Below are 16,565 nucleotides of genomic sequence, written 5' to 3' on the forward strand. Positions count from 1 at the left end.
CGGTGTTACAAGCTGCAGTGGTTGTATTGACTTTACATCATTTAAAGCATGTACTTAGGTAGTTAATCTGTCTGGATGTGTTTGTGTTTGTGTTACATAATTAAGGTCAGATTAAAGGTTGTAATTACTGTGTCTAGTTTTTAAAAATTCAGTTTCACTAAACAGAGGTTGTGACAATTTTTGCATTAGTCAGAATAGAGCTTAGAATAATTACGACTGGATTATTAGATTCTTGCAGAAATGTTTCAAGTGTCACTGTGAAACAGTATTTTACTTGATTTTCACACTAAGTTTTAAAAATACACTTACCAGAAATGAAAGTGTTCTGGGTTTATCTGGAATTCTAGATTTTTAAATGTCTGTACATTGTTTCAGGTTTTGCTACTGTTTGTCCGACATTGTCCATATTTTCCGTCCAAAACTTACATTGTACGATTTCGGCCAATACTTTGCATACATTCTGCATGGGTAGGCCACCACTTTAGACCATCGTGCAGCCCTAACCCTAGGGCCAATCTCAGTACCTGACCACCAGTATTAAAATCTCTGCATTTTGTTTTCATAACCCACTTACATCTCTGACATAATATGTGTGTGAGCATCATCATCATCATCATATGTCAGTGTGACCGGCATTTCATATAGATTCATTTGTCACCAATACTTGTACATTCACTATGGTTACATGCTTTATATTTATTTGTGACCAAGGTTTTACATCAATTTATTACTGGTGTTTTATATTACTTATACATTTTTGAAAAATCTGTTTTACCATTTGTAAAAATTTGAATGATTTATAGATTTTAAAATGGACTTTTTTTTTTCTTTTGATTTTTCTATTACTTTTAATTAATAGTCTTCTATATGGATGTGACTGACATTTTACATTCAGTTTGATCGTATATTTACTATTTGATACGTGGAGCTGCTGTTGACATGTTGACATATTTGCTGCAAAATGTGATCATGTATTTGATTTTAGAATCATATTCGTGTTAAATAATTTGATTAATTATATCATTTTAGTATAAATTTGAATTTAACTGATTGATTTCTACTGTATGAAATGTTTAATTTTCAGCAGCTATTAGCTGCAGAAGTTAAATAATATTTATACAATCAGTGTTTCTGCCAGAAAGAAATTTTTGGGTATAGCACTATGGAATTGAATGCAAACACAGTCAACAGGAGGTTTTGGGGACCTCCCTTAGAAAGAAAATGGGTTAAGTTTAGGGTTAGGGTTAAGAAAATCACACAGTAATGATAAGAGTAATTAATTTTGTCAAAAGGTTAACTTGAAAACTAAAATCTGGAAAACAATTTGGGTATGGCGCCATACCCATTTTACCCTCTGGCAGAAACCCTGACAATACAGGCAGGTATAACATCAGTCAGACATTCCAATCATTGAAAGGAATCTTACTGTTTCCTTTTTTTTCTGCTACAAAATATATCTATCTGAGCCTTATTAGATTAAATTTATATGTATCATGTCCTAAACAAATGAGAAAAACTGCCATTAAGGATATTAGTAACTGTAATCTGTAATCATTTTATAAGCAGTTTTCCTTTTTATTTCAATCTTGGCAGAGAAGGGTGGAGTGAAGTTTCAAAGTTGTAAATAATACTATTAAAAGGTAGCAAGCAGGACAGTCCATGACTCAAACAGAGGAATTTGTTACCTACAGCAATTTTGAAAGGTTTTTGCCGACGGCAAAATGCTCACTTGTGACAATATTGATTCCTTCCTACAATAATTTTAATCCAGTAACTTTTGCAACAAATAAACACAAAATTGAAAAACAAAACTTCTACTGATGGCAGTTATGTTTATTCACTGGCAAAAAACTGCCATCGGTAAATGCATGTCCTGTGGAAATTCGTATTGGAGGTATGGCAGTTGCAATCAGTGCGGCAGTTAAGTTTGAGATTTACTTTAGAAAGTAGTAATTTCTATAATATATTATGAAATGTAATATTTTTTTATAACTGATCCTAGATGTCCCTTGTTTGTAGTATCAGAGGCATCTTCCTCATCCCCACCTTCTCCAGACCCATTTCATCACCACATTGAATTATAATCATTATACGTGATAGATCCTAGTTGCTATGGTCAGGTAAACTGCTTTTGCTATGAATGACTTTTTAAAATTATGTTTTGTTATGTTAAAAATAATTTTAGTATTTTACCAGCTTGTGCCTTTTGATTGTTAGCAAAAATATACCATAGTATGCTAGTAGTATTATGTTTAAACTGATAATTAATACGAGGTGTAATTGCTCTGTTATTTAAAAATAAACATTCATTTGTATTAACAAAAAAATATTATTCATAAATATAACCATAATATATGTTGAACATATAACAGTTTCATGTTAAACAATCTATGAGGGATGTTATATGCGGTAGTTTGTTTGGTTTTCTTTGGGTTTTTTTTTAGGGGGAGGGGCCTGCCGTCCATGAAAGTGTAGTGAAACAAGAACTGTAGAAATGGTGTGTTAAGTGGGGGGTGCACATTCCCATATTGGGGGTGCACATGCCCATGTTGGGTGTGTGAATAGGAACAGCATATTTGGGGGGATTATAATTATATATGGTAGAACAAAAAACCAAAAGTAAATGTTTTGGGCCATAAGTTGTCTCTCTCTCTCTCTCTCCCCCCCCCCCCCCCCCCGATTATATGATCATGAAAACCGGTAGTTATTATCACAGTTTCCTTAAAACTTTGAATACAAGATTTACAGTATGTTTATTATATTTATTTAGTATTTAATATTTGTCTATTTTAAATTGTATTGTTAATAATCACTTGAATTGTCCTCTTTGTTACTGTTTATATTTCTAGTCTGTTTTGTACAATAGTTACCACTTGTACTGTGATAGATTCTTATTAGTTGTCTGTGATATTTTTACTTAATTACAACTAATTATTTTGGACTGTACATGCATATGTTTTCATAATCATAGGTGTGCAAATATTTCACCTAGCTTTTTTAAAATTATATTTATCCTAGGTCAGTTCAGAATTAATTTTTTTATTAAATAATATATTGGAACTGTATCTTAGTTAACAGTTTAATTTATGAAAATCTTTGTACAAGACTAAAATAAAATAAATACTTGTGATGAACTTAAATACTTCTGTGTTCTTTTGATAATGTGGGTAAAATTATAGCTTGCACTAATGTAAAGACCTTTTATTGGTCATTTGTGAAGTTGTCTTATTTTTATGTTACCAAAAACATTTTACCAATTTTTTTTTTTTCAAATATAGATTTTAAAATTTAATTTGGACTTGAATTTTGACATTTAAAGGTCAACTAAAAAGACAAAATCATTTGTGACCTATTCAGTTAGAACGTTTTTAATTACTTGTTGGTATGTGGGAAATTGTTGCATGTCCAGTGCACTACGACTGGTATATCAAAGGCTGTGGTATGTACTACCCTGTCTGTGGGATGGTGCATATAAAAGATCCCTTGCTGCTAATCAAAAAGAATAGCCCATGAAGTGGCAACAGTGGGTTATCTCTCAATATCTGTGTGGTCCTTAACCATATGTCTGATGCCATATAACCGTAAATAAAATGTGTTGAGTGCGTCGTTAAATAAAACATTTCCTCCTTCTTCTATTTAAGACAATTCTATTTAAAGCAGTGGTTCTTAAAAGAGAGGCAGGAGTAGGGACACCTAAGATAGTGGACACCAGAGGGTTTTTGGGGTAGTGTGGACATGAATGGTTAATATACAAAACATTAGGGAAGGGGCTGTTACATTGGGTGAGAAATCAGATCAGTGGGGATTGGAGCATACACGTTTTTTTAAGAACCATGCACAGGTTTAATGGTAACAGATGAGAGAAAAAACCTGTTTAGTGGTGAATCAGAATGTAATGGTTTTCCGTAAACTTTTCATTTAAAAATGTACTGTAATTATTGTGACTTATTTCTAGTATTTACATAGAGTGGATGATGTTTTACAGAAAGGAAAATAAAGCAATGTTTAGGCACCACAGGACTATTTGCCGTGACATTACTTATAGCAGATTAATATAATCTAGGAAATACTTCCTCATAATTTTTTTTTTTAAATCCCATCATTGTGAAAGGCTTTTTGAATTCTTTCTTTAATAATTACAAGGAGGCTGATCTCTAGTATTTAAATAATATGTTGGTTTGAAGTTACTTGTTATTTTTAGAACTAACTGATAACTGGGCAAGTTATATACTTCCATGTAACAAATTGAGAAGGTGCTCTGTGACGAGGGTGGCTAACTGAAATTACTGATGTTCAACCTATGTACATTTTTTGTATGGTAGTTCTGGAGGGAGAGTACCCCCTAAAACTAGCATTCAAGTAGCCCTCTTGCTGTTATATTTTGTCCACAGATTATATACTGCCATGCCATGAATTGCACGGGGTAACAATGATGGTGTGTCACCTTCAATGACCGAAATGACTGGTGGATTCTTCTCACCGGTTCATAAAAATGTCTTTCCTTATAAGTGTCACTAGTCTGCTACTAGATATGCTAATGCCTTACTATCTCCTCGACCACCTTCTTCCCAAACAAAATGTTAGCTATTGCCCTATAAAAAGCCTACTCATCAGTTAATGACCTGGGCACACACGGCTCAACTGTCTTAAGTCTTTTTATATGCACTTTCCCACCGGCAGGTTGCACATACCAAGGTCTTTGATATACCAGTCGTGGTGCACTGGTTGTCACGAACCCCACCCCCCGCCCACCCCCCGCCCACCCCCTGGGTTGCAGAATGGACCGACCGAGGTGGTTCGAACGTACAACGCAAGCACCTGATGCGAGCGCTCTACCGAGTGAGTTAGATCCCGCCTCGAACATGATACTAATACCTACCTAGTCCGGAGGGACGTAGTAAAAATGTTTTTTACTACAAATGTATTGCCTTAATGTTCCCCGTGCACTAGTACCTACCATCGCTGGCAGAGCCATTACACCATAATTGGGTCACTAACATAATGCTATAATAGTACAATAAAAATTTATATATAAATTAAATACATTTAATTTACTTTCATGCAGAAAGAAAAGTATTTACAATAATAATATGATTAAACTGAAAATGAACTGAAAATGTAGACATTTTAGAGTAGTCTTGTATTCAACACGTTTCAATTGTCTGCTTAGTGCTTATACAAAAAAAAACCCACACAACCCCAAACCCCCCACAAAAAACCCAAACAAACAAAACAAAACCACACAAAAAAACAACCACAAAAAAACACAAAAAAACACAAACAAAGTATGTAACATTGGTAAATATCTAAATCATATATTATTTATGTATATTCTTAATATAGTTATATATTTTATTGTCCGCATTCATAATAGATATTTTTTTCACTAAATTGTATTCACATGAATCGCAAGGCTTAAAGCAAATGAACTATAATATACTGCAATTACAATCATAACTCAATAATGCATAGGGCTGGTTTTCCCCCAACGCAAGTATTGTTTTTATCGTGTGTCGTCGAATTGATTTATAGATAAATGAATCAATAATACTCAGAGCGGTAATCCCGTGGGAGGCACCCAGAATTGGTGTTTTAAAGTTTTAATTTATTGTTGTTGTTTTTAAAAATACAAACAAATATAAATGAGGACAGACTTATGTTTTTAACTGATCCCGTAGCAGTCTTGTTTATTTTTTATTCATTTATTTTATTTATTTATTTATTTTATGACTAATTTTCCAGTCCTTTTCATATTTTTTCCTCTTTTTTGGGTTAATTAATTTTTTTTATTGTAGTTACTAGTAATTAATTAAACGGGCAATCTCAAAGTTGAATGATGACCAAAAATATTTATTCGGTTATCTTGTGAAATGCAAAGATTATAGTTTGAATTACATACCAAGAAAAAATTACATTCAAATAATTTCTTTTATTACAAATTATACTAATGCTAATTAATATGAACAAATGTTGTCAATATGATTCAGGCATTTTCGTTAGATTCGGGCAAAAACCAAACTGCCCTCCTACAAAATTGGTAGCCCGTACGCTTATGTCCAATCAAAGCTATGTACTTACTAATCTTATACGTTAGGCTAAAGCCAGTACTAAAATGCGTACCCAGCAACAAACTGACTTTAAACCAATGTTGTGACCCTATTACTTCACCGAGGCCTGATGACCTTTCTCTTGCGCTCACCCACCCCACCCCTTGTTGGTAGTTGTTATGTTTGTGTTAGATTTTTTAATTACCAGGAAGACTTTAGACTGGGAAGATTTGATAGAAGTAGGCTAAATGCACTTTGATTAAAAACTGTGTATTTAGTTAATACGATTTGAGAACAATGCGGAGTAATTTGTTTTGAAAGGAAAATGTAATTACAAAATAAATCCAATAATATATTCAACAGAGCGTGGAGAGACTAGTATGTTATAGACGTACACGTAATTACATATACTAAAACGCAAAAGAAACGCAGGTTCTCATTAAATTGGATATAAAATATTAAAAAAACAAAACGAAATGAAGATTTCAACATTTATTTTGGAGCTACACCAATTCGGCACACATTGGTGTTGGAAATTTTTGATTGAATTCCTTTTTGGCTATTGTTTCATGTCATAAAGTAGGGTGGGGGTCCATGTTAAAAATGTGAAAGAGACGACCTGTAGCATTGTCAGTCAGTATCGCGTGTGACCACCCTGGGCATTCAAACAGGCAGTGCAACGTCTCCTCATTGAGTTGACAAGCCGTTGAAAGAATGCCTGAGGGAGTGAGTTCCATTCATGGACCAATGCTGCCTCCAGCGCCTGCATATTCTGAGGTTGTCCGCGAGCCTGAAGGCGACGTCCGATTTCATCCCAGACGTGTTCGATAGGCGCCATGTCCGAGATAAGGCTGGCCACGGCAACGTTGGGATGTTGTGCTGAGCCAGCAACGCCTGTGTTGCCCTGGCAGTGTGCGGCCTGGCATTGTCTTGCTGCAGCAAGCGCACACGTGGGTGAGCGGCAAAGAAGGGAACGACGTGATTGTTGATGACGTCATTTTGGTACACGGCGGCATTAACGCGTTGTCTGAACACATGAAGTTGTGTTCTGTGGTTGAATGAGAACCCACCCCACACCATCACACTACCCCCGCCCCATCGGTCGGCCTGCAGAACGCAGCAGTCGGAGTAACGTTCATGTCGACGTCGCCATACTCGGATTCGGCCATCAGCGTTGGAAAGATTGTAACGGCTCTCATCAGTAAACAGAACTTGTTGCCACTGGCCACGTCGCCATCTTTGATGTTGTTGCGCCCACTGTTGACGTTGTTGGCGGTGCCGAGGGGTCAATATTGGTCCCACATAAGGACGGCGGTTACGGAGTCCTGCTGCCCTCAGACGGCGTCGGACTGTATCGGCGGACACTGGACCACGTGGACCACGCACCTGGTGAGCGGTGTTAGCTGCTGGCAGCATCCGATTCCTAAGGTGGGTCACCCGGATGTACCGGTCTAGGGCTGCGGTTGTCACCCTCGGGCGGCCGGTGCGTGGTCGATCGTTCACAGATCCAGTGATTTGGTGACGTTGAGAAAGGCGTGCGATTGTCGAAACATGACATCCCAATTGTCTGGCTACAGCAGTACGGGTCTGTCCGGCTTGCAACATCCCGATGGCCATCCCTCGCTGGAGTTGTGTCAGTCGCGGCATTTTTAAAATGTGATTCTGTTGTCTGTCACTACTCAAATTGAATTTATGCGATTAAATCCAGGTGTGTAGGCTTTATAAGCATTTCAATGAGTGTGTTTGCACTGGATTCATGATACGGATGATCCAGCACGTGCAAACAACGTGTTTTGAGAATTCGTGACGTCACACAGGTAATGAAATTGACACGCAGGTGGGACTGCGGTGTGGGTGTGTGCCATGTCCTTTAACACAGTTGAGGTTCAATTCCACCAAAGATACTGCTTTACAAAGTGCAATTCTTTCGCATTTTCAGGACCTGCGTTTCTTTTGCGTTTTAGTATATTACTGAACACCTGGTTAAAGCGCAGTAACGTACTCCAGTTGTGATTTGCTTGAAAATCACTAATTATAAAATGTGATTTTTTTTGTACAAAAAAAGCGAGATATGCCCACCTGGTATGAAATTCATCGTCCTTGAAGGACACATTGATATGGAGAAATATCTATTAACTATTAAAAAGTCGTCTAATAGAGTTATCATGCCACTTGAGTAAGACATATTAGGAGAAAAATGGTGCAAGCATTTATTGACCACGATCTAAACGATCTGTCATATGTATTAAATGACTTCCTATGGAGTCCTTAAGTATTTACCAAAAAAGCGGGATGTGCCCACCTGGTATGGGATTCATCGTCCTTGAAGGACACATTGATATAGAGAAATATCTATTAACTAGTTAAAAGGCGTCTAATAGAGCTATCATGCAACGTGAGTTGTGGTAGAGGGGATGTTTAAAAGACATATTAGGAGTAAACCGGCTTCGGTGGCGTCGTGGCAGGCCATCGGTCTACAGGCTGGTAGGTACTGGGTTCGGATCCCAGTCGAGGCATGGGATTTTTAATCCAGATACCGACTCCAAACCCTGAGTGAGTGCTCCGCAAGGCTCAGTGGGTAGGTGTAAACCACTTGCACCGACCAGTGATCCATAACTGGTTCAACAAAGGCCATGGTTTGTGCTATCCTGCCTGTGGGAAGCGCAAATAAAAGATCCCTTGCTGCCTATCGGAAGAGTAGCCCATGTAGTGGCGACAGCGGGTTTCCTCTCAAAATATGTGTGGTCCTGAACCATATGTCTGACGCCATATAACCGTAAATAAAATGTGTTGAGTGCGTCGTTAAATAAAAACACTTCTTTCTTTTTTTATTAGGAGTAAATTGATGTAAGCAGTTACTGACCACGTTCTATATAAGCGATCTGCCACATGTATTCTTTGACTTCCTAGGGAGTCATTAAGTATTTAACAACTCAAAGTGTCAATCTCATGACTTATATCCAATTAAGGTTCAAGCATACTGTCCTGGGCACACACATCCGCTATCTGGGCTGTTATTTGTTAGTGGAGAGAGAGAGAGAGAGAGAGAGAGAGAGAGAGAGAGAGAGAGAGAGAGAGAGAGAGAGAGAGAGAGAGAGAGAGAGAGAGAGAGAGAGAGGGCGTCCCTTGAAAAGCAGTAAATAACCCCATTGCTGCTGTCTATATAAAAACACATTTAAAATATAAATTAATAGGAAATTAATTCTTCTTATCAAAGACTAGTGCACACACATTATATACCATCAGGTATCCAATATCCACTAATGTGCCAATTGATGTGGTATGCACTGTTCTGTCTATTGAAATAATGCATATAAAATAAACTTTGAAATAGCCCATGTAACGGCAATGGGTTTCCTCTTTTTAGACCAAATGGTTGCATAACCATATATAATTATGTTAGACACCCCAAAAGCCAAGGTTACAAATGTACCAGGGCGTCATTTATCAAGCATGCCTTTCTTTTCCCTTCAAAATGTAATTGAAACCACCCACGTATTGAACTGACCGGATTTACCGGCTTTGCTTACTTTGCAATATCTATGACACACAGATACAGCGTTGTCAAGAATAATACCATATACTGATCAGTTGGTTAACATTTATTTTAAATTTCAAGACGCACAGTGTGCATTTTTTTTTTTGACACGGCACAAATGTCAAACAGTTATAACGTAATGAATATTCGCAATAAACGGGATTGAAGATCATGCATTAATATTTGATAATAATGTGATATAACGGAGTCAAGTGAACGTAATAACTATTGTTAGTCACACCGAACGCCAAGCACGCATTATGGAAACGCATGCATGAACGCGTCCATAGGTTCGTTTGAGGCACTCGCCATAACTTGGCGACAGGCCCGTTGTAAGCCAAGTGTGTTTTGTAAAAGAAGCCTTACAGTGTATATATGTATGTATAAATAAATATACGCACATACGTATTTCTACCTAGTGCCTACTACAATCGCACGAACTACTGATAATTTATTTACGAACTTGAGCAAGGAAAAAAACCCGGGTCACCTTCGCTCGGTATGCCACAAGTAATATACAGACTAGAAGAACAAGCATAGGTATTTCTAATGAAAGAAAAATACAGGTTCACATGACATAGGTGTTCGTGTATGAGTTAGATAAACCGAAAGAAACGTGATATTTACGCTCCATGCTTTGTGATAAGCTCATTACCGCAAGAATGCGGTTTACCTACACAATGAACAGTTCTATACGCGGGACAGCAAGGGTATTTATTAATGAATAAGCTTCGCCAAATTTGACATGCAGTCTTAAGTTCGTGCCACGGCTGTGTGTCTAGTAGACGAATCGATACGAGAAAGAAATTACCTTAGCATGCTGTGACAAACTATCTTGTGGTCTCTCTCAGTGTGTGTGTATATATATTTTTCAGCAAATGAAACAGTTTAATATTTCATTACCTTAAGCGAAGTGGTGGAGTAGTAATATTGGAGTTAGTTTTCTGAAAGACCTGGCGAGAAGTTAACTGACGTGGATTTGAGAAACTATCGTTTACCAGTGTCCTATAAGGAATTCGGGAGCAGACACAGTGTATTTGTTTAGCGGAGACGATAAATTGTACAGTGAAGATTTGTGAAATACATACACTTTGAACCATACTTTTTGTTCAGTGAAATGATTTGTGAAAGAAATGCATCTTGAATTTTATACATTTTGTTCAGTGAAAATGATTTGTGAAAGAAATACATCTTGAATTATACATTTTGTTCAGTGAAACATGATTTGTGAAAGACATACATCTTGTGAGTCATAGTTTGCAAATATTTGCAATAACCCCAAAACACTCTCTAGGAGTCTAAAAGTAATGCAGAAAGGAATTTAGTGTTTGTGAATACCACCAGCAACCACAGTTCCCTGTGGAATGTGGTTTTCTGAAGGAGAGGCAAGGATCATGAGAACGGGCTTAGGTCAGACGTTATGAGCCAGACCCCAGTCACGGAACATGGTTACGCACCCGACTTCAAGAGTTCCACTCTGCATTACGGTGTCATCAAGGGGGACAGTGAGATTGTTCGGGAATGCATAAGACAAGGATATCGACTGGACTTACAATGCGAAGACACCGGGATAACCTACCTACACCTGGTGATGACCAGTGCAACGCCAGTGAAAGAATCTCCCTTTGTGCCCATCGTGTACCTCTTCTCCAACGCCAACGTCAGTCTCGACGTGCGCGACAACAACGGCGATACGCCGCTGCAGCTGTCAATCAAAATGCATCTTCTCGGACTGATGGAAGCCCTTCTAAAATGCGGCGCCACCCCAGATCCGACGGACGAGGATTTAATCAAACGACACGCGTCTTACTTTCAGGACGAGTTTCTGGGACGGTTCAGAAAGTTCCACCCGGGCTACTGGAATGCAGTGGCGGACAACAAGCGTTTTCGGGTGAATATTCTAGTCAAATCCTGGTGCAGAATTAACGTCAGCCGCAACGGGCTGAGCTTGATAGAATATGCAAAGCAAATTGGAGCAGACGATGGAATTGTCGATCTTCTGATGAAACACGAGGCCTCTATCGAGTTCGCTCACGCGACAATCGCGGGCGATGAGGATCGTATGAAACTTTTATTGCATTACGGCTCGGTGGATCTGCAAACTCAGGACTGGACGAACCAAGAGAACTATTGTGCTCCGTATGTTCCTCTTGGATTAAAAGACGCCGTTATAAAATACGGACATAAACATGTCTTATACATTTTAGACAAAAACATCGAAGCTATCAATCAAAAACCTATGCAGAACAATGCTTTCGCATCGTCTGTTGTTTGTGCTATTATGTGATAATTATTTAGGATGTTCATCGATCTTGCATTTCGTATTCAGTTTAAGATGATTTAATATACTACCGTTTTTAAAATCCAATAATCGTGGTTTAAACGTGGCCCAATGAAATCATAACACGGAATGGACAAGATATATGTTCAAAATAATGGAATTATTATTATTATTATGACTTCCTGGTGAAAAGTATACTGTGATGCAAATAGAAATATTTTTAACCATATGGGTAGACCTAATAAAGTATTATTATTTTATTACGTTGTTTGTTATCAAAGGCAAGAGTCATCTATTCTAAGATTAGGTAGGTATTTCTTTTGTCATTTTAAAAACACTAAACCTTTCCGCATACAAGAAACATAAATATGTGTGTCACATCCATTTTTGATCGTCTAGTTGGCTTAACCAGTGATTAAATGAAAGTTTTGGAAACCCAATATTAAATCAATACAAATTAAAGAGCCTGTTTTGACTTGGCGCCATTGTAAGATGTTTCAGACTAATAAAATATTTAACGAAAACAATTACATACTAAATATAGTTTTTCGTTTCTGGTCGTCCTGGTGTTTGTAACTAGCCAAACTGGATTTGGTCTCCCAATAATTTCGTACAAACGAAAAACACATACTATGAAATAAAATGAAGTTTTACCAAATACAAATACTTGGACCATCACAAACATATGTAGACATTGACATTTTATACAAAATACTGCAGCTAGATGTATTTAATATGCAATTTTAGTCATTAATACATCTGTCTTAGTCAACAACATATTGACAATAGCGAGAAACTCAGAACAGTCCCTTTAATAAATGATATATAAAGAATAGTGTTGAATCTTAATCTCGAATCATCCAAGGTATCATCTACACGTAGTCAAAATTCACACTACTGTATTTAAGTTTGATTTATTTAAAAGAAAAATGTATGCTAAATAAAAAGTAAAAAATAAAATAACTGTGCACTATATATCAAGCTTACAGTTTGTTTTTTGTTTAACGATACCATTAAAGCACATTGATTACTGTAATTAAGCATTGGCTACTGGATGTCAAACATTAGGTAAAATCGCTACATTTTTTCTAAAGCAGCAAGGGATATTTTCTATTAATATGCACTTTCTCGCAGACAGGAAAGCACATACCACGGCCGTTGACTACACTATATATAATTACATCACCTTGAGTATTCATTTAAGGCTGAATTTACAAAACCTGTCTTTGTCTTACACACGTGTAATTACATACATTTGGAATGTGTTTAAGTAAAATAAGCTTCGTCGCAGAAATGACGATGTAAACACATGTATTTACCATGTACATACAGCCAATTCACAAAATCAGTATTTGGCGTGATCACCATTAGCATGAACGCATACTTGCAACTGGAAATAGCACCTCACTGATTCTGAAGAAAGAAGAGGGTTGTGATATAGAACTGCGAGATATTATCCCAGGTAATACTTGAAAATTGCATCACATTGAAGAAACAATATTGTTGTGATAGTGTGGGACCAAAACAATTATGGTCTTCGAGTGAGAGACTCGCCTCTCCACTCCTCAATTCTTAAAGGGACACACCCTAGTTACGTTTATTTGTTAACCATTACGGCGTTGTTTTTCGCTATTAAACCCCATTTTTCACAAATAAAATTGCACTTTACTTACATTTTATTATTTAGAATACACATTTCCATCACCTGAAGTGCTTTTTGGTAATCCTGATGTTTGTAAAACCACGAAATGCATTTTTTTCATTTTTTCACAAACGTGTTGTCGAGAAAAAACCGTTTAGCAAGCGAGGTCCAATCTATTTTTAGAGGGGATATTTCCATTTCAATGTCACAGACGTTGGTATATCACGTGACCGTTATCATTTTGGTTCGGTTTGTTTTCTCGTGCACGAACCGCGCAATCAACATCCGATTTGTTGTTGTTCATTTGTGAGATTTTTCTTCACAGTTCGTGAACATTTTCAGTAACAATAAAGTTCAGACAAGTAAGTGTCTCAATACAAAACGTTACAAACCCTTAAAACCAATAATTTTGCTAAGTCTTACGATATCTGGAGAGGGGATACAACCAGGACAGAACAGTTGGAACAGGTCCAGGAGAGGTGAAACGAACGCACCCCAAGTCTGTGAAATTTGTCGTGACGTAGGCATTGTTGTGCTTCGAGCGACATCTACCGGTGACATCAGAATACTAACTTTCAAAATTATTTCAAGCAATTGGGACATGGGGATTCCCATGGTATTTATCGATATAAAACCTGCTTTTTCACTCCATTTGATAAAAACGTGATCTAAGTGTGTTACAGGTTTGTAGATAACCAAATTACAGGGCCGTACCATGACCAAAATCCAGGGGGGGGCACTAAATTTTATAAATAATTTTTAACATACTATAAAGATTAAACATTTCTTTGCTATTACTGGAGATATATATATAAAAAAAAAAAAAAGGACAAGATTCTCAGGGGGGGGGGGGGCAGCTGCCCCCCCTGCCCCCCCGGAGGGTACGGCCCTGAATTATAATTTATTTTCGCTGGATGGAACTAGGGTGTGCGGCTTTAATAAGTGATCATCAAATGTCACTGCAGCTAAACTGCTAAGTACTAGAAGATTCTATGGCTTAAAGTTCAGCTAAGATAACAGATCAAGTGGGATTAGTCATGCCACAGTGACAGTATGATTAACACAGATCGATAGACTCGATGGTTCCAAGTGATTGCGAAATACATCACTCTCAAAACTGAAACAGCAGACGCGTGTGCAGGAAATTGTGCATGGGGAAATCTATATTGTGGTGAGCGAAGTGGGTTTCGGGTCGTGCTTGCCACCAAAATACATTTTTAAAAATCGCTTTGAGCAGGGGGAAGTTCGATCCCCAATCCCTGTCCCTGCACACGCACCTGAACAGGTGAAAAACTTGGGATTCCTACGACAAAGCAGCGACGAAGGGAATAATTGTGCATGGGGAAATCTATATTGTGCTGAGCGAAGTTTTTAGGGGGTTTCGGGTCGTGCTTCCCATCAAAATACATTTTTAAAAATCGCTTGGAGCAGGGGGAGGATCGATCCCCAATCCCTGTCCCTACACACGCACCTGAACAGGTGAGAAGCTTGGGATCCCTACAACAAAGCAGCGACGGGAAGTGAATTCTCTAACATAGTTTGTTTTGTTTAACGACACCACCAAAGCACATTGGGTAATTAACCATCGGCTACTGGATGGCAGACATTTGGTAATTTTTGACATGTACATGTAGTCTTAGGGAAACCCACTACATGGGTTTTGTTTTAATCAGCAGCAAGAAATCTTTAATAATGCATTTTACCACAGACATATATACCATGGCCTTTGATATACCAGTCGTTGAATACTGGTTGGGACGAGAAAACCCCAATCACAGAATGGGTCCATTGAGGTGGTTCGGTCATACAACCCCAAGAACCTCAAGCGCTCTTTACAATATAATTCAGATATATGATTTCAGCTTTTTTGGCATAATATATTTTTTTTCTCTCACAAAATATACTAAATGTGATCTAAAAGACTAAAATGTGACATTTATTTAACTATAATATACAATGTTTATTTCTTTAAAAATAATTCCAACATTGTTTAGACTGTTAAAACTAAACAAGTAGTTCAATGCATGTACATATGAATTACAAATTAAACACATTAATTCCATAAGCATCTTTGATTATGTTTTCAAGTGACACATATATGTCTGTAGTTTTAAAATGGTCTGCGATAGATTGTATTGATATAGGCTAGTTTGGTGCAATATTGGTTTTCGTTTCTTTTTCGTTTCTGTATTTGGTTTTGTTTACCCCAAACCCATACACTGCTTCCATGGTCTGACCATAACCGTTTTTACTGCTTGCTAAGCCTAGTTACTTGCTAAACTGGCTTCTAACCCTTCTAATGGTAGCAAGCTTCTAGGTTGCTTGCTAAGTGTAGAGTCGATCGGGAGTACCTCTAACTCATTAGCAAGCTGCTAAGTCACTTGTTTGTGTTACGTCGTGCAGTCAAGATGGCACGTACAATGTTGCAGTTGGCGAGGTTACGACGAGCAATGGGACGGGAATGTATTTTGATGGATCGTAAGAACCCGTTGGATGTGTTTTCCGACTCTGAACTTAAAAAACGCTATAGATTTTAATGAGTATTACGGATATAGTTGCCGTGGATACTGAACACGAAACAAGACAAAACTGCGCCCTTCTGTCCTATCAGCAAGTCCTAAGAGCTTTGCAATACTATGCGTCTGGGACATTTCATATCATTGTTAGCGATCTTCTACATATATCACAATCTACAGCTTGCAGATCGATCCACCGTGTATCCACTTCCCTAGCACAGAAGATAGATGACTTTGTTAAATTTCCAAATAACGCCGAGACTCAAGGAATTAAGAACGAGCTTTTCCAAATAGGACAGTTCCCTCGTGTTATCAGATGTGTAGATGCTTTTTTTGTTGCTACATTTAACTCACAACTCATATCGAATGTTCAATAAAAATGTAATTATTATCCTATCACAAAATTACCAACATTACATTTGAAATGGACATGTTTGTAAAGAAATTGACATAGTGTTGTCAAGGATTGGACATGTGCCAATATGCTTATCAGGCAACTATGGAGCAGCATGTTTAACATGCTTTTATGAATTACGTTTTA

Source organism: Gigantopelta aegis, chromosome 4 (genome assembly GCF_016097555.1).
Source record: "Gigantopelta aegis isolate Gae_Host chromosome 4, Gae_host_genome, whole genome shotgun sequence".
Taxonomy (NCBI): domain Eukaryota; kingdom Metazoa; phylum Mollusca; class Gastropoda; order Neomphalida; family Peltospiridae; genus Gigantopelta; species Gigantopelta aegis.